Raw genomic sequence first — 15,385 nt, forward strand, 5'->3', positions numbered from 1 at the left:
GGGGACGGGGACAGTGGACAGGAGAGGGGACGGGGACAGTGGACAGAAGGGGGGACAGTGGACAGAAGGTGGGGCAGTGGACAGGAGGGGGGCAGTGGACAGGAGTGGGGGGAGGCAGTGGACAGGAGTGGGGGGGCAGTGGACAGGAGGGGGGGGCAGTGGACAGGAGGGGGGGGCAGTGGACAGGAGGGGGGGCAGTGGACAGGAGGGGGAGCATGGACAGGAGTGGGGGGAGCAGTGGACAGGAGTGGGGGGGGCCAGTGGACAGGAGTGGGGGGGGCAGTGGACAGGAGTGGGGGGGGCAGTGGACAGGAGTGGGGGGGGGCAGTGGACAGGAGTGGGGGGGCAGTGGACAGGAGTGGGGGGCAGTGGACAGGAGGCGGGGGGGCAGTGGACAGGAAGCGGGGGGGCAGTGGACAGGAGGGGGGGCAGTGGACAGGAGGGGGGGCAGTGGACAGGAGGGGGGGGGCAGTGGACAGGAGGGGGGGCAGTGGACAGGAGGGGGGGGCAGTGGACAGGAGGGGGGGGCACTGGACAGGAGGGGGGGGGGCAGTGGACAGGAGGGGGGGGCAGTGGACAGGAGGGGGGGGGCAGTGGACAGGAGGGGGGACAGTGGACAGGAGGGGGGGCAGTGGACAGGAGGGGGGGGCAGTGGACAGGAGGGGGGGGCAGTGGACAGGAGGGGGGGGGCAGTGGACAGGAGGGGGGGAGCAGTGGACAGGAGGGGGAGGCAGTGGACAGGAGGGGGGGCAGTGGACAGGAGGGGGGGGCAGTGGACAGGAGGGGGGGCAGTGGACAGGAGGGGGGGCAGTGGACAGGAGGGGGGGGGGGCAGTGGACAGGAGGGGGGGCAGTGGACAGGAGGGGGGGCAGTGGACAGGAGGGGGGGAGCAGTGGACAGGAGGGGGGGGGCAGTGGACAGGAGGGGGGGGGCAGTGGACAGGAGGGGGGGGCAGTGGACAGGAGGGGGGGCAGTGGACAGGAGGGGGGGGCAGTGGGCAGGAGGGGAGGGTCAGTGGGCAGGAGGGGAGGGTCAGTGGGCAGGAGGGGAGGGTCAGTGGACAAGAGGGGGGGAGCAGTGGACAGGAGGGGGAGGCAGTGGACAGGAGGGGGGGCAGTGGACAGGAGGGGGGGGCAGTGGACAGGAGGGGGGGGCAGTGGACAGGAGGGGGGGGGCAGTGGACAGGAGGGGGGGGGCAGTGGACAGGAGGGGGGCAGTGGACAGGAGGGGGGGGGAGCAGTGGACAGGAGGGGGAGGCAGTGGACAGGAGGGGGGGCAGTGGACAGGAGGGGGGGGGCAGTGGACAGGAGGGGGGGGCAGTGGACTGGAGGGGGGGGCAGTGGACAGGAGGGGGGGGGCAGTGGACAGGAGGGGGGGCAGTGGACAGGAGGGGGGCAGTGGACAGGAGGGGGGGGCAGTGGACAGGAGGGGGGGGCAGTGGACAGGAGGGGGGGGCAGTGGACAGGAGGGGGGGCAGTGGACAGGAGGGGGGGCAGTGGACAGGAGGGGAGGGTCAGTGGGCAGGAGGGGAGGGTCAGTGGGCAGGAGGGGAGGGTCAGTGGGCAGGAGGGGAGGGTCAGTGGGCAGGAGGGGAGGGTCAGTGGGCAGGAGGGGGGGCAGTGGACAGTGTCGCACACACTCAGACACACACACACACACACACACACACGTGTCTCAGTCCCGTGATGCGCCCTTTCTCAGTTCTGTTTGGCGCCGGAGGTGGGGGGGAGCGACACACACGCGACACCTACCTGTACTTCCGGGCGCCGCCATCTTCTGACTCGGCGCCGCGAGGGAGGAAGGGGGTCCTTCCGGCCGCCGCCATCTTAGGCGCCGCGTGGCAGCCTGCCTGTTCCCCCGCCGGGGAGGGGGAGAGGTGAGTTGGAGCACCGCCGGGGAGGGGGAGAGGTGAGTTGGAGCGCCGCCGGAGAGGGGGTGAGTTGGAGCGCCGCCGGGGAGGGGGAGAGGTGAGTTGGAGCGGGGAGAGGTGAGTTGGAGCGGGGAGGGGGAGAGGTGAGTTGGAGTGGGGAGGGGGAGAGGTGAGTTGGAGCAGGGAGGGGGAGAGGTGAGTTGGTGCGGGGAGGGGGAGAGGTGAGTTGGAGCGCCGCTGGGGAGGGGGAGAGGTGAGTTGGAGCGCCGCTGGGGAGGGGGAGAGGTGAGTTGGAGCGCTGCTGGGGAGGGGGAGAGGTGAGTTGGAGCGCCGCTGGGGAGGGGGAGAGGTGAGTTAGAGCGGGGAGAGGTGAGTTGGAGCGCCGCTGGGGAGGGGGAGAGGTGAGTTGGAGCGCCGCTGGGGAGGGGGAGAGGTGAGTTGGAGCGCCGCTGGGGAGGGGGAGAGGTGAGTTGGAGCGCCGCTGGGGAGGGGGAGAGGTGAGTTGGAGCGGGGAGGGGGGAGGTGAGTTGGAGCGCCGCTGGGGAGAGGGAGAGGTGAGTTGGAGCGTCGAGGGGGAGAGGTGAGTTGGAGCGCCGCTGGGGAGGGGGAGAGGTGAGTTGGAGCGGGGAGGGGGAGAGGTGAGTTGGAGCGCCGCTGGGGAGGGGGAGAGGTGAGTTGGAGCGCCGCTGGGGAGGGGGAGAGGTGAGTTGGAGCGCCGCTGGGGAGGGGGAGAGGTGAGTTGGAGCGGGGAGGGGGAGAGGTGAGTTGGAGCGCCGCTGGGGAGGGGGAGAGGTGAGTTGGAGCGGGGAGGGGGAGAAGTGAGTTGGAGCGCCACTGGGGAGGGGGAGAGGTGAGTTGGAGCGCCGCTGGGGAGGGGGAGAGGTGAGTTGGAGCGCCGCTGGGGAGGGGGAGAGGTGAGTTGGAGCGGGGAGGGGGAGAGGTGAGTTGGAGCCGCTGGGGAGGGGGAGAGGTGTGTGTGTGTGTGTGTGTGTGTGTGTGTGTGTGCGTGCGTGCGTGCGTGCGTGCGTGCGTGGCGCCGAGCCTAGGGGAAGAGAGTGGCAGTTGGGTGACGTCACACCCACCAATCTGATTGGCCAGAGACTGAGGACCAATCAGATTCATCACAGCTAGTACCAACCATTCGATTTTATATATTAGGATTTATCCCCACCATTTTTCTCAGCGTCTAAAGGACCAAGAGCACTGAGATTCTGTTTGTAAGGGAAAAGGAAAAGATACCTTCCCTCAAGATTACACTCACACTTGCCCGTGTGACTGACTGCAGTTTTCCTGCTTTTAATTACCATCTAAGTTTGGTACTTACCATCATTATATGTATTTTCCCTAAACATCTGTTCATCTATTTGTTTGTCTTGAGGGGGACATCCCAATTGCGAGTTGCTGGTGAATTAATGAAGTGATCCGGACTAGAGGAGAAGAAACGCCACTCCAGCAGAACAGAGAAGTGAAGACCACAAAGATACCTTGATGTGACAGCTTTTACACAAGGCCGTGTAAGTGTGTTTTTATTTATTACCCCCACCACCATTAGTTCGAGGTTATATATACCATAACACAATCCCTCAACCTGTGCTCCCCTTTTCTTTCTGTATCCTGTACCAACAAGGATCCTGGGTAGATCCTATTGGGGTCTGAGCCATAGGAAGAGACGACGAAGCCAAGGGGATCCTTATATATTACTTTAAGGTGGTAAACATCTAGTTTCATTTCCCCCGTCAAATATATATTTTTGAGGGAGCGCCCGGGTTCTCCCTCTTTCTATTGTTCCAAATATTGGGAATAAGATTACTCCCTGGATCAACATCCATCCCATGTTTACATATTTGGTATATCCCTGTATAGCGAAAAAAGATTGGACACCTAGGTTAACAATGGTACGCTGGTCTATTATATGGGTTGAAAGGTGAATATGTCAATATCTATATATGTATAGTTGAATAATAGGATCTTGCTCTTGAAACCCAGATCTTGATGTTTAAAAGAGTAAGAAGGTGAAACACTCTGAATATATAGCATATTATATATATATATATATATATATATATATATATATATATATATATATATATATATATATATATACCATAATACTGAGTTAAGTTATGGTGAGTAAAAAAAGTGACAAAAACCCTCCACAGGAAAGCAAATATGCAAATACAACTGTATGCTCATCTGCATGTCTTAGGCAGGTCTGCAACCCCGCCTTTCCCCATCATCACCCAGCATACAGCACTTCCACTGCAGCAAGGGATTCTGGGAAATGACATGCAAATGAGCACACAGTGTCACTTTTTGCCAGAATCCCTTGTTGCAGTGGAAGTGCTGTATGCTGGGTGATGATGGGGAAAGGCGGGGTTGCAGACCTGCCTAAGACATGCAGATGAGCATACAGTTGTATTTGCATATTTGCTTTCCTGTGGAGGGTTTTTGTCACTTTTTTTACTCACCATAACTTAACTCAGTATTATGGTATAGCCTATCCATAGCCTCTTTGCATATCCAGTTAAAATCAACCCCACACTGATGAGACCCATCAAGGTCGAAACAGCTGTCTGTGAGTGGTTTTCTGGGTATGCACCTTAACCCTGGCTGTGCTCAAAGCTGTGACCATGCAGCAAGCTTAAGCCTATAGGGAACCATGTTAAAAATGGTTTTTGAGGCAAAAAGTGACACTGTGTGCCCATTTGCATGTCATTTCCCAGAATCCCTTGCTGCAGTGGAAGTGCTGTATGCTGGGTGATGATGGGGAAAGGCGGGGTTGCAGACCTGCCTAAGACATGCAGATGAGCATACAGTTGTATTTATATATATATATATATATATATATATATTTAAAAAAATTAAATAATCTTAAAAAAAAGGTCTATATATATTTAGTCCACAAAGTCCATATGAAAAGAGGATTGTATCAGTCTGTTGTACTGTATATCAGCCTGTAAAGTCCTCCTTTCTGGTCTTTAGTATTTTGACTTATGAGTGCTGCCCCAATTCGAGGATCACCAATCCACGTAGAATAACCTCCATATGTAAAGAAACAATATATGGGGTGCAGACATAGAAAAAAATTAAATCACAATTTATTGCTACAAAACAAAATATGAAAATCACTTTCATAAGTGTTGAAGATTAATCTAAGGATGCCTGCAACTGGAGTCCTTGTCAGCCTGATCACTGGAGAAATGCTTCTGTGTCCTCTGTATGCTGGGCGCTTGTTGGGGTCCTTCAGGGTGGTATAGGGGCTAGATGATGCACGCAGCGGCCCCTGTTCGTGGGCCATTCCGAAGCTTCCTCTCTGCTCCCCACTCTCCTTGGTTTTCTCCCCTTCGTCTCAGCGGTCCCCCTGGCGAAACCGGAAGTGACGTCTATCTCCGTAGACGGGGGTTCCCTTCAGGCACTCAGGCCAGCCGAGGCTGGTAGCTTAGCTCCTGCTAACTTTCCTCTCCCTCAGGCGGCAAGCTATTGGCTTCACAGGCTTCACGGATGCTCCTAGTCTGTTGCTGGCAAACTATATGTTGAGGCTTGTACTGCTGCTACCTAACTGATCCAACGCGTTTCCTCCACCTCTATGTGGCTTCGTCAGGGATCACCAGCCTCGGCTGGCTTAGTGCCCGAAGGGAACCCCCGTCTACGGAGATAATCTTCAACACTTATGTAAGTGATTTTCATATTTTGTTTTGTATTAATAAAATGTGATTTATTTTTTCTATGTCTGCGCCCCATATGTTGTTTCTTTACATTTGGAGGATATCTCTGTATACCTTTCCTTTTGTTTGAACAAATCTATTGTATCTGCAAAGTGAAAGGTAGCCGGGACATTTTTCATACCAAATGGCATAACCAAAAACTCATACAGGCCACTTGGAGTTATAAATGCTGACTTCTCCCTGGCTCCTAGGTCAGAGGGATTTGCCAGTAACCTTTGGACAAATCCATAGTCGTCAGATATCTTGCCCCTCGTCTTAGAGCTCATCCATGAAGGGCATGGGATAAGCATCTGACACCGTCTGAGCATCGAGCTGCCAGTAGTCCACACAGAACCAAGTGGTTCCATCCTTCTTGGGCACGAGGACTACCGGCTCTGAGAGGGTGAAATTACCCCTAGGGCCAGCATCTCCTCCACTTCCCTCTCTATTCTCCCTTTCACCTCTGCAGATACCTGATAGACATGCTTATGCAGTGGTCTCTGATCACCAATGTGCACTGGATGGTCAGTGATGTGTCCTGCCCAGCTTATCCGTGAACAAGACCCTATGCTGCTCTAGCATAGCCTTTTCCTGGACTCTACTGTGCACTGAGCTGAGACCCTATCTCAACCTGCTCTACGGTGCCCTCTGCCTAGATTCCCCTAGGATAGGCCTGCACAACTTGTACAGTGAGAACGGCCGAACTGCTCCAAGGAAAAAAGATTTGGGCCGCACGGGTAAAATCATCATCATCATCATCTCTACTCCAGCACCTCTCATATATATCTCCCCCAGCACCCTTCATCACCATCATCCTCATATCTCCCCCAAAACCCATCATCAACCTTTGCGACACTCCCCATCGATCTCTCATACCCCCATCTCTCCCCCATAAACATACACGTAATACTACCCCTCCACATCAAACACACAATACCACCTGCACACCACACACATCCCACCCCCACTTCACCTCACATAACTCTCCCCCCTGCACCTCACATCACTCTCCCCCCCGCACCTCACATCACTCTCCCCCCTGCAACTCACATCACCCTCCCGCCCTGCAACTCACATCACTCTCCCCCCTGCACCTCACATCACTCTCCCCCCCTGCACCTCACATCACTCTCCCCCCCTGCACCTCACATCACTCTCCCCCCCCTGCACCTCACATCACTCTCCCCCCTGCAACTCACATCACTCTCCCCCCCTGCAACTCACATCACTCTCCCCCCCTGCAACTCACATCACTCTCCCCCCCTGCACCTCACATCACTCTCCCCCCTGCAACTCACATCACTCTCCCCCCTGCAACTCACATCACTCTCCCCCCTGCACCTCACATCACTCTCCCCCCCTGCACCTCACATCACTCTCCCCCCCTGCACCTCACATCACTCTCCCCCCCCCTGCACCTCACATCACTTCCCCCCCCCCCTGCACCTCACATCACTTCCCCCCCCCTGCAACTCACATCACTCTCCCCCCCTGCAACTCACATCACTCTCCCCCCCTACAACTCACATCACCCTCCCCCCTGCAACTCACATCACTCTCCCCCCTTGCACCTCACATCACTCTCCCCCCCTGCACCTCACATCACTCTCCCCCTGCACCTCACAGCACTCTTTCACCCTGCACCTCACATCACTCTCCCCCCCTGCACCTCACATCACTCTCCCCCTGCACCTCACATCACTCTCCCCCCCTGCACCTCACATCACTCTCCCCCCCCTGCAACTCACATCACTCTCCCCCCCTGCACCTCACACCACTCTCCCCCCCCTGCACCTCACATCACTCTCCTCCCTGCAACTCGCACCACTCTCCCCCCTGCAACTCGCACCACTCTCCCCCCCTGCAACTCACACCACTCTCCCCCCCTCACAAGAAAAACAGAGTCGAGCCCCACAGCCATTTCAGCAGCCCCCCACAACAGCCCCCACAGCCCATTTCAGCAGCCCCCCACAGCCCATTTCAGCAGCCCCCCACAGCCCATATCAGCAGCCCCCACAGCCCATATCAGCAGCCCCCACAGCCCATATCAGCAGCCCCCACAGCCCATTTCAGCATCCCCCCACAGCCCATATCAGCCCCCCAGCTCATTTCAGCAGCCCCCCACAGCCCATATCAGCAGCCCCCAGCCCATTTCAGCAGCCCCCCAGCCCATTCAATTTCAGCAGGCCCCCCATTCCATTTCAGCAGACCCCCCTCCCATGTCAGCAGACCCCCCAGCCCATTCCATTTCAGCAGCCCCCCCATGTCAGCAGCCCCCCCTCCCCTCCCATGTCAGATGCCCCCCTCCCCTCCCATGTCAGCAGCCCCCCCTCCCCTCCCATGTCAGCAGCCCCCCCTCCCCTCCCATGTCAGCAGCCCCCCCTCCATTCCCATGTCAGCAGCCCCCCCCCTCCCCCATGTCAGTAGCCCCCCCTCCCATGTCAGCAGCCCCCCCTCCCATGTCAGCAACCCACCTCCCCTCCCATGTCAGCAGCCCCCCCTCCCATGTCAGCAGCCCCCCTCCCCTCCCATGTAAGCAGCCCCCCCATGTCAGCAGCCCCCCCTTCCCTCCCATGTCAGCAGCCCCCCTCCCCTCCCATGTCAGCAGCCCCCCCTCCCCTCCCATGTCAGCAGCCCCCCCTCTCATGTCAGCAGCTCCCCCCCTCCCATGTCAGCAGCTCTCCCCTCCCCTCCCATGTCAGCAGCCCCCCCTCCCCTCCCATGTCAGCAGCCCCCCCTCCCCTTCCATGTCAGCAGCCCCCCCTCCCCTTCCATGTCAGCAGCCGTCCCCTCCCATGTCAGCAGCCCCCCTCCCCTCCCATGTCAGCAGCCCCCCCTCCCCTTCCATGTCAGCAGCCCCCCCCTCCCCTCCCATGTCAGCAGCCGCCCCCTCCCCTCCCATGTCAGCAGCCCCCCCCTCCCCTCCCATGTCAGCAGCCCCCCCCCTCCCCTCCCATGTCAGCAGCCCCCCTTCCCTCCCATGTCAGCAGCCCCCCTTCCCTCCCATGTCAGCAGCCCCCCCCTCCCATGTCAGCAGCCCCCCCCTCCCATGTCAGCAGCCCCCCCCTCCCATGTCAGCAGCCCCCCCTCCCATGTCAGCAGCCCCCCCCCTCCCATGTCAGGAGCCCCCCCCCTCCCATGTCAGCAGCCCCCCCCAGCCCATTCCATTTCAGCAGCCCACCGCATGAATGAACTACCTAGCCAAACCCCCCCTCCCCCCCCATGCTTACCTGATGATGGTGGCAGTGGCAACAGAGATGGCGACAGGGAAGCGTGAGGGAAGCGCAAGGGATGCGCGCTCTAGCAGCAGACCCGGAAGTTCCGGGTCGCGCTACACTGCTAGAGCGCGTCACCCTGCTGGAGCAGGCTGAGGGGGGGGGAGAGTGCAGCAGGCTGAGGGTCGGGGTGAGAGCGCAGTCACATAGACACTACTGGAGCGCGCTCCTACTTAATGCTGGAGCGCGCTTCTTCTGTCCTTACCAGGGAAGGGGGTGAAGGGGGGGTTGAAAGGGGTCTGTCGCGGGCTGCACCGGGTGCCGCGGGCCGTATGTTGTGCAGGCCTGCCCTAGGAGGTCGGGCAGAGCATTACTTGCCTGGTCCCCCATCGGTGGACTACAGATAGTCATCACTGATGCCACACACTGTTGAAAATATTCCTTAAGCATATTACTGTAATATGATGAGTCCTATTTTTCCTTTCTCTCCATCTAGCTGTACAACTTAGTTGAGAGAAGCCAGTAGAGTCTTGTGGTACCTCTCGGTATGCAAACAGCAAGTGCTGCAGGTGAATCTCCCAGTCTTTTCCTTCAGCCTCTATAAATGTTCGCAGCATCTGCTTCAGGGTACCATTGAACCTCTCACATAAACCGTTTGTTTGGGGGAGGTAAGGGGTCGTGCGCTGGTGCTTCACCCCGCACAAATCCCAGAGACACTGTAGCAATTCACTCATGAATTGCGATCCTTGGTCAGTTAGAATCTCACTGGGAAATCCTACTCTAGAGAAAATAACTAACAATGCCTTAACTACTGCCCTCGCCTCAATGGTGGCCAGCGCGACATCCTCAGGGTACCTGGTGGCAAAATCCATCACGTGAGGATTTAGCGCATGCCGGAACCAGCTTGGGATCATCAGAGGTCCCACTATATCCATGGCTACTCTCTGGAAGGGTTCTCCTATTACCAGCAGTGGGTTCAGGGGCGCCTTCACATGATCACCTGCCTTACCTACTCACTGGCAGGCATCACAGGACCGGCAAACCTGTGCCACTGCCCTTGATGCCCCCGCCCAGTAGAAACGCTACAACAGCCGGGCTCTCATGCGAGTGACCACCTAATGCCCCGCTAATAGTATGGAGTGGGCTACCTGCAATAACTGCTGCCTATACTCCCTGTGTACCACTAACTTTCTTTAACCAGTCCACACTATCTGGAGCAGTAGAATCATGCTCTCTATACAAGAGCCCTCTGTGCCATAAGAACCGAGCTGACACAGTCTCAGAGGTAGACTCGGACGCCCGGAGTCTCATGCTCTCTAAGCTGGGATCAGATCGCACTGAGTCCCTGAATTGCGCCCCTAGCTCCGGCCACCCTCCCTCAGTCACTAAGTCAGGTGATGGGGAACAGGTAAATGGTAGGTAGGTCAGTACAATGTCGCAACTCTGTCTGGCTTACCTGCCTGGTCACGTAAAAGACCCCTGGAGCTGTTGGTCCCAAATGCAGTGGGACAGCGAGATCCTCAGATGGCAGGGGTACCAAAGGCTGCCCTGCCTGGGCAAGTGCCATGCTCTTGCTCCTTGTTATTACTGCAACCAGAGAAGCTTATTAAGCAAAGGAACAAATAAGATGCCCCAGGTCGTTACCGAGGGGCACCTCTGTATCCAGCCCAGGTAAAACACCCACCTCTCTCATGCCTCGACCAGCACCCCAATCGAGAAAGACCCTGGCGACCTGGATTGACCTAGGTCCCCCGTCTGCCATGGTCACCTGCATCCCTGTTCCCGAGAGCAGATCCTCTAATCTCACCATATAAGGTTGGACAGGAGTGACTGTGGCCCCGGAATTGAGCAAGCTGTCTGCTTGGTGATCGCCAATGGTCACTGGCCTCAAATGATTTCACTGGACATCGTTGGATTGCACCTGACCGTTGCAACCTGATGCCCCCCCCCCCCCCACCTGTCTCCACTGCTGTTCCACTGGCTGCAGGTGTAGATTCCCCCATCTGAGTCCATTGCTGTGCTGTCTGGATGGCTGCACTATGCTCCTCTGTGTGTGCCACTCGCACGGCTGCGACTGACCTTGCAGCTGGAGAACGTTGCCCCTAATGGTGGATTACCGGACTTTGGCCGTTCCGGATAATCTGGTTTAATATTGTCACGGGAGACCAGGGATTTACACCTTTATACCGGGATCATATCACTGAGCAAAACCAAGATGTAAAACAAATTGCGATTTATTCCTTAAAAACAGACATACAATGGATTACAATATACAAAAGAAAATATACTTACTGGGGGTCTGGGCTACCAAACTAGGTCGAAATAGTCCATAAACAAAGTCTTTAGGTTGACCAGGACTTTGCCCGAAAACTCCTGGAACTCAAATCGGCATGCATTTCATGATGCTACTGCTGTATCTCTTCCGGAGATGCCAAAATCCATTGACCGGAGATAGTACCAAACGTCCTGGTACTCTTTTCGGCGTGTAGTTCCAGCTGCGACCGCTGCGTTCTCTTTTTCAGAACTTGGCCCGAAAAGTGGGACTTAGAAAATGTCTTGCTTTGAAATTTCTGAAGCTGGCTCGCGTCTATTTATCCAAGAGCATCTTTTTGCCGCTGCTGTTTTGGCGCTTAGAATCTGTGTGATCTGAGGTCCGGATTGGCTGCTGGGTTTCTTATAATATTTCAGATTCATTCATGAAATATTTCAACCAATCCAAGCCTGGGAACTTTACAATCAGCTAATCGGAGGGCTGCCAGTCTTCCAAAGCCGGGAAAGCGGTTCTTCTGAATGTAACGAGGGCATGCGTGAGTTTGCCACCTTAGCCACTTGTTATTCAGAAGCCACCCGCTGAGTTAGGTGCCCCCAAGTCTGTGAAGACAAATGCTAACCGGGATGGCTAGCATTGTTTCCCGGACGAGGGTACTCCACCTAACCATCCTGCCCAAATGGCTTTAACACCTCTGGCAGCATCTGTGACTTTGAAGTATGGACTTAGGGCAGACTCGGTAGCACCACACCTTGGTAGGCCACTAGCCCCCCTCAGAGTACCGTCTTTTAAAGTCCCAGCTTATACGTATAATGCATTTACAAACATCTCAGTTTAATAAAAATATACTTTTACACGTTTTACCTTGTCTTTTGGGCTATTAGGGGTAGAATGGGACTATATACTTTTATTCCCACTGGCCATATCCCTCATACACTGTAAACCTGAGTTAGACTGTAAAAACCTTATAGCCACATTGGCTTTAAACATTTTATGAAACATAAAACATATTTCCCATTTTTCTTCTAAGTCCCACAGTGAAATGAAAAGATGCTTAGCTGCAATCCCAGAGCTGTAGCTCCTTCCCTTAAGGAAATCTAATTTTCTTTAGAACCAAAAAACGCTTCGGCACACTCCCAGGGCTGTAACTCTTTCCTTTACCGAAATTAGGACTTAGGTTTCATTAAACCTCTCGCAACATAGTATACAGTTGGAGAAACCCCCCAGAACCTCTATACTGATTCTGGGATACCTGGGCATATACTGGGGGACCCTCACTAACTTAGGGAACCTTGACTGTACCCGGGATATACAAACCCCTATGCCCCCATTTACCTTTCTGGTCTGTGCTGAAGCAGGGAAACCTGGCGGTGAGTCGCGTAACTGTTTTCAAGGGAGGACTTTGACCGGAGTAATGTGTCTACATGTCCCTGGAAATCTAACTTGATTCCCAGATACATTTTTGGGGTACCAGCAACTCTGGTTCCCTTCTACCTAGACACATTCTGACAACACCTTTACAGCAAAGTCCCCCTTGAGACTCATAGCCTGAGAATCTCCAATGGTTAGCACTCCTGGAAAGGTAAAACACACATAACATATTTCTTGTCATACAAATACATTCATTGCAGGCACAATACACAGGTTGAAGAGCTGACACTCTAAAACCTGAAATAGGGCTCAGAGGTAACCAGACGGTCATAATACCTTTATTGATACCATGTAAAATCATCCTGGATGTAAACCGCATGTAGGTTTCCCGGTGGATCTTCTCCCCTGACCTAAACATGCCACGGTATGCCTCTGGCGTCAGAGCATACTGTGTTAACAATAAAGCTTTTACATGCCGGTAGTCATTGCTGTCCATTGCCGGAATGTCCTGGAGGGTCTCCAGGGCAGCTCCTGACAATAGCGGCGACAACCGCAAGACCCAGTTTCGTTTGGGCACACGGTTCCGGAGACACTGAGTTTAAAAAATCTTCAGGTAACCGTCTATTTTGTCCGTGCCATCCACAAACTTGCTGAAACTGTGATGGTCTATTTTAGGTAGAGGTGGCTCGTCAGGATTCCTTTGGGGACTGCACAACTTGAGAAGCTGCAAGTAGCTATACCCTATGCTTGAAAGTGACCCCCTCTCCCCAGCTGGTGAGAAAAGCGGCAAGCCCTGTATGTAGCAGGGAGACGGTTAGCCACTGGGGCTACCACGACTGCACTCCATGGATCATGCTCACCATCTCTGTTCTCGTTATACTCACCTCCCTCCTCCGACTCCTACAAGGGTGGACAATTCACCTGTCCCCTGGTTGAAGTGGATGTCCCGGTGTTCACATGTGAGGTTATGCACACCTCAGGTGAAGCTATACTCGCTTCGTGTTTCTCAAGATCCTCCTTCAGCACTGTTTTTGCCGGACCGTCGGTCAATAGTCCATAGCCCTCACATCAGGCGACAACCAGAGACTGTCCCAGGACCGATAAAGTCCTGACCATTGGTCCATCTTCGCCTGGTGGCACTAATCTAAGTAACAGAGAGAACCTGTGCTTTTCTTAGCTTTGTGTAACGTGTGCAAGTCACTACTTGTTTTGAGAGCTCTCAATTTACGAGTTTCTCTTTATGTTACAAGACCCCGCAGGATTTTAAAACATTAAGCTCAATGATCCCACCTCTGCCACCTGTAAATATAGCCTGTCATGGGAGACCAGGCATTTACAACTTTTTACCAGGATCATACATTGAGCAAAACAGGTAAAATGAAATAAATTGTAAATTTATTCGCATGAAAGGCATACACACAATGATACACAAACTTCATAAGAAGTGACACACTTACTTGGGAACTGGGGTAAAAAAAACTTTTTCTAGCTAAATGGTACTTTAAACAAGAGTCTTTAGTTGATCCTGGAACCCAAATTGGCATGCAATTCCAGACGCCACCGCTCCCTTCTCTCCGGAGGACTTGATTTTGATTGACCGGGTTTATCTCTAAAATCGGCTTTAAATCCAAGCCGTGACTGCTACGTTCAATTCTCAGAACTTGGCTGCAAAAGGCAGGACTTAGAAAATATTCCGGGTTTGTTTTCCGAAGCCGGTGCTCTGCTATTCGCGGAAGAGCATCTTTTTCCACATTCAAAAATGCTGCCGCTGTTTTGGCGCTTGAGAATGTCCTGGATGATTGGCTGCAAGGTTTCTTATAGTATTTTGGAACTCATTCTCAAAATACTACAACTAATCACCGCGTGGGAACTTTCTTACCAGCCTTCCCCGCCCGTGGGCCCGCCATTTGCCAGGAGTACCGGCAACCGCCACAGAGCCCATGTGGTCCGATGCAAAGATTAAAGGGCTGCTGCAACGGCGGAAAAGTGATGTGGGCTTCAAAAATGATTAAAACCGATGTTTCTATCTCCGGTTCGATGGGGCATAGAGAGCTGGAATTTGGCCACCGTGCAGTCACCCCTCCGGCATGATTGCATGGCAATTTTCAGCCCTCGGACTAACCGAACAGAGGGAGTTTAAGTATATAAGTTACAGTCGCCGGTATTGGCCGCCATGGGGGAAAAAGGATAGCTGGTTTAAAATACTATTTAAACCCAAATATGCTATCTCCGGTTCGGTGGTATCTAGAAGGCTGAAATTTGGCCACCAGATGGTCACACCTCCGGCATGAGGGCATGGCAATTTTCAGTCCTCTCAGATTAACCGAACTGAATATTTTTATATGTATAAATTGTTATAGGCTTACTTTATTTCTCTGCCTACTGTAAAGCCCGCGAAAGTTACTGGCCCTAAAGATATGCTAATGGCCAGAGGGCGGCTGCCTGTCTGAGGAGCAAGCTCCGAACAAAGGCTCACTCCCCCAGATTGAGTATACAGGGTGGAGAAAGAGAAAGACATGGCTGTTTACGTTAAGTACCATACTCACACCTCTGGTCAGAGTTCCCCAGTCCAGATTCCCAGATGGCAGACTTTGAGACGCCAACTTTTTAGTGTGGGGCTCGGGAAATGGGACTCTGACTGGAAGGATGTGCGCATGTGCCAACCACCTGCAGGCAAGGACCCTCCTGCTTCTCACATGAGCTGGCAAGAGGTAATTGGGTCCAGGTAATTGTTTTCCAATACCTGAGGCCCAATGTTAAGGGATAGAGACTAAATCCCATATAAGTGATTGCAAGCTCTATGCCCAGTGTCTTCGTTTTGTGTTCCTGTATGAACTGTATCCTGTGCCTGATGAACTGCTAGCCCTGTGTCCTGGACTATTTCATCTTCCCCTTCCCAAGTAAGTGTTATATTCAAACCATTATTTGTCCAACATTGTATGTCCACCTGTATTTT

The 15,385-nt window shown here is 54.2% G+C and overlaps 1 protein-coding gene across 1 annotated transcript in view; it reads left to right on the forward strand.

Annotated features, from left to right (window-relative positions):
• Positions 1-15,385, forward strand: part of SRPRA (SRP receptor subunit alpha) — a 169,989-nt gene that overhangs the window by 133,918 nt on the left and 20,686 nt on the right. The gene's annotated exons all lie outside the window — the stretch shown is intronic.

The sequence above is a fragment of the Ascaphus truei genome, chromosome 6, assembly GCF_040206685.1.
Source record: "Ascaphus truei isolate aAscTru1 chromosome 6, aAscTru1.hap1, whole genome shotgun sequence".
In the NCBI taxonomy this organism is placed as follows: domain Eukaryota; kingdom Metazoa; phylum Chordata; class Amphibia; order Anura; family Ascaphidae; genus Ascaphus; species Ascaphus truei.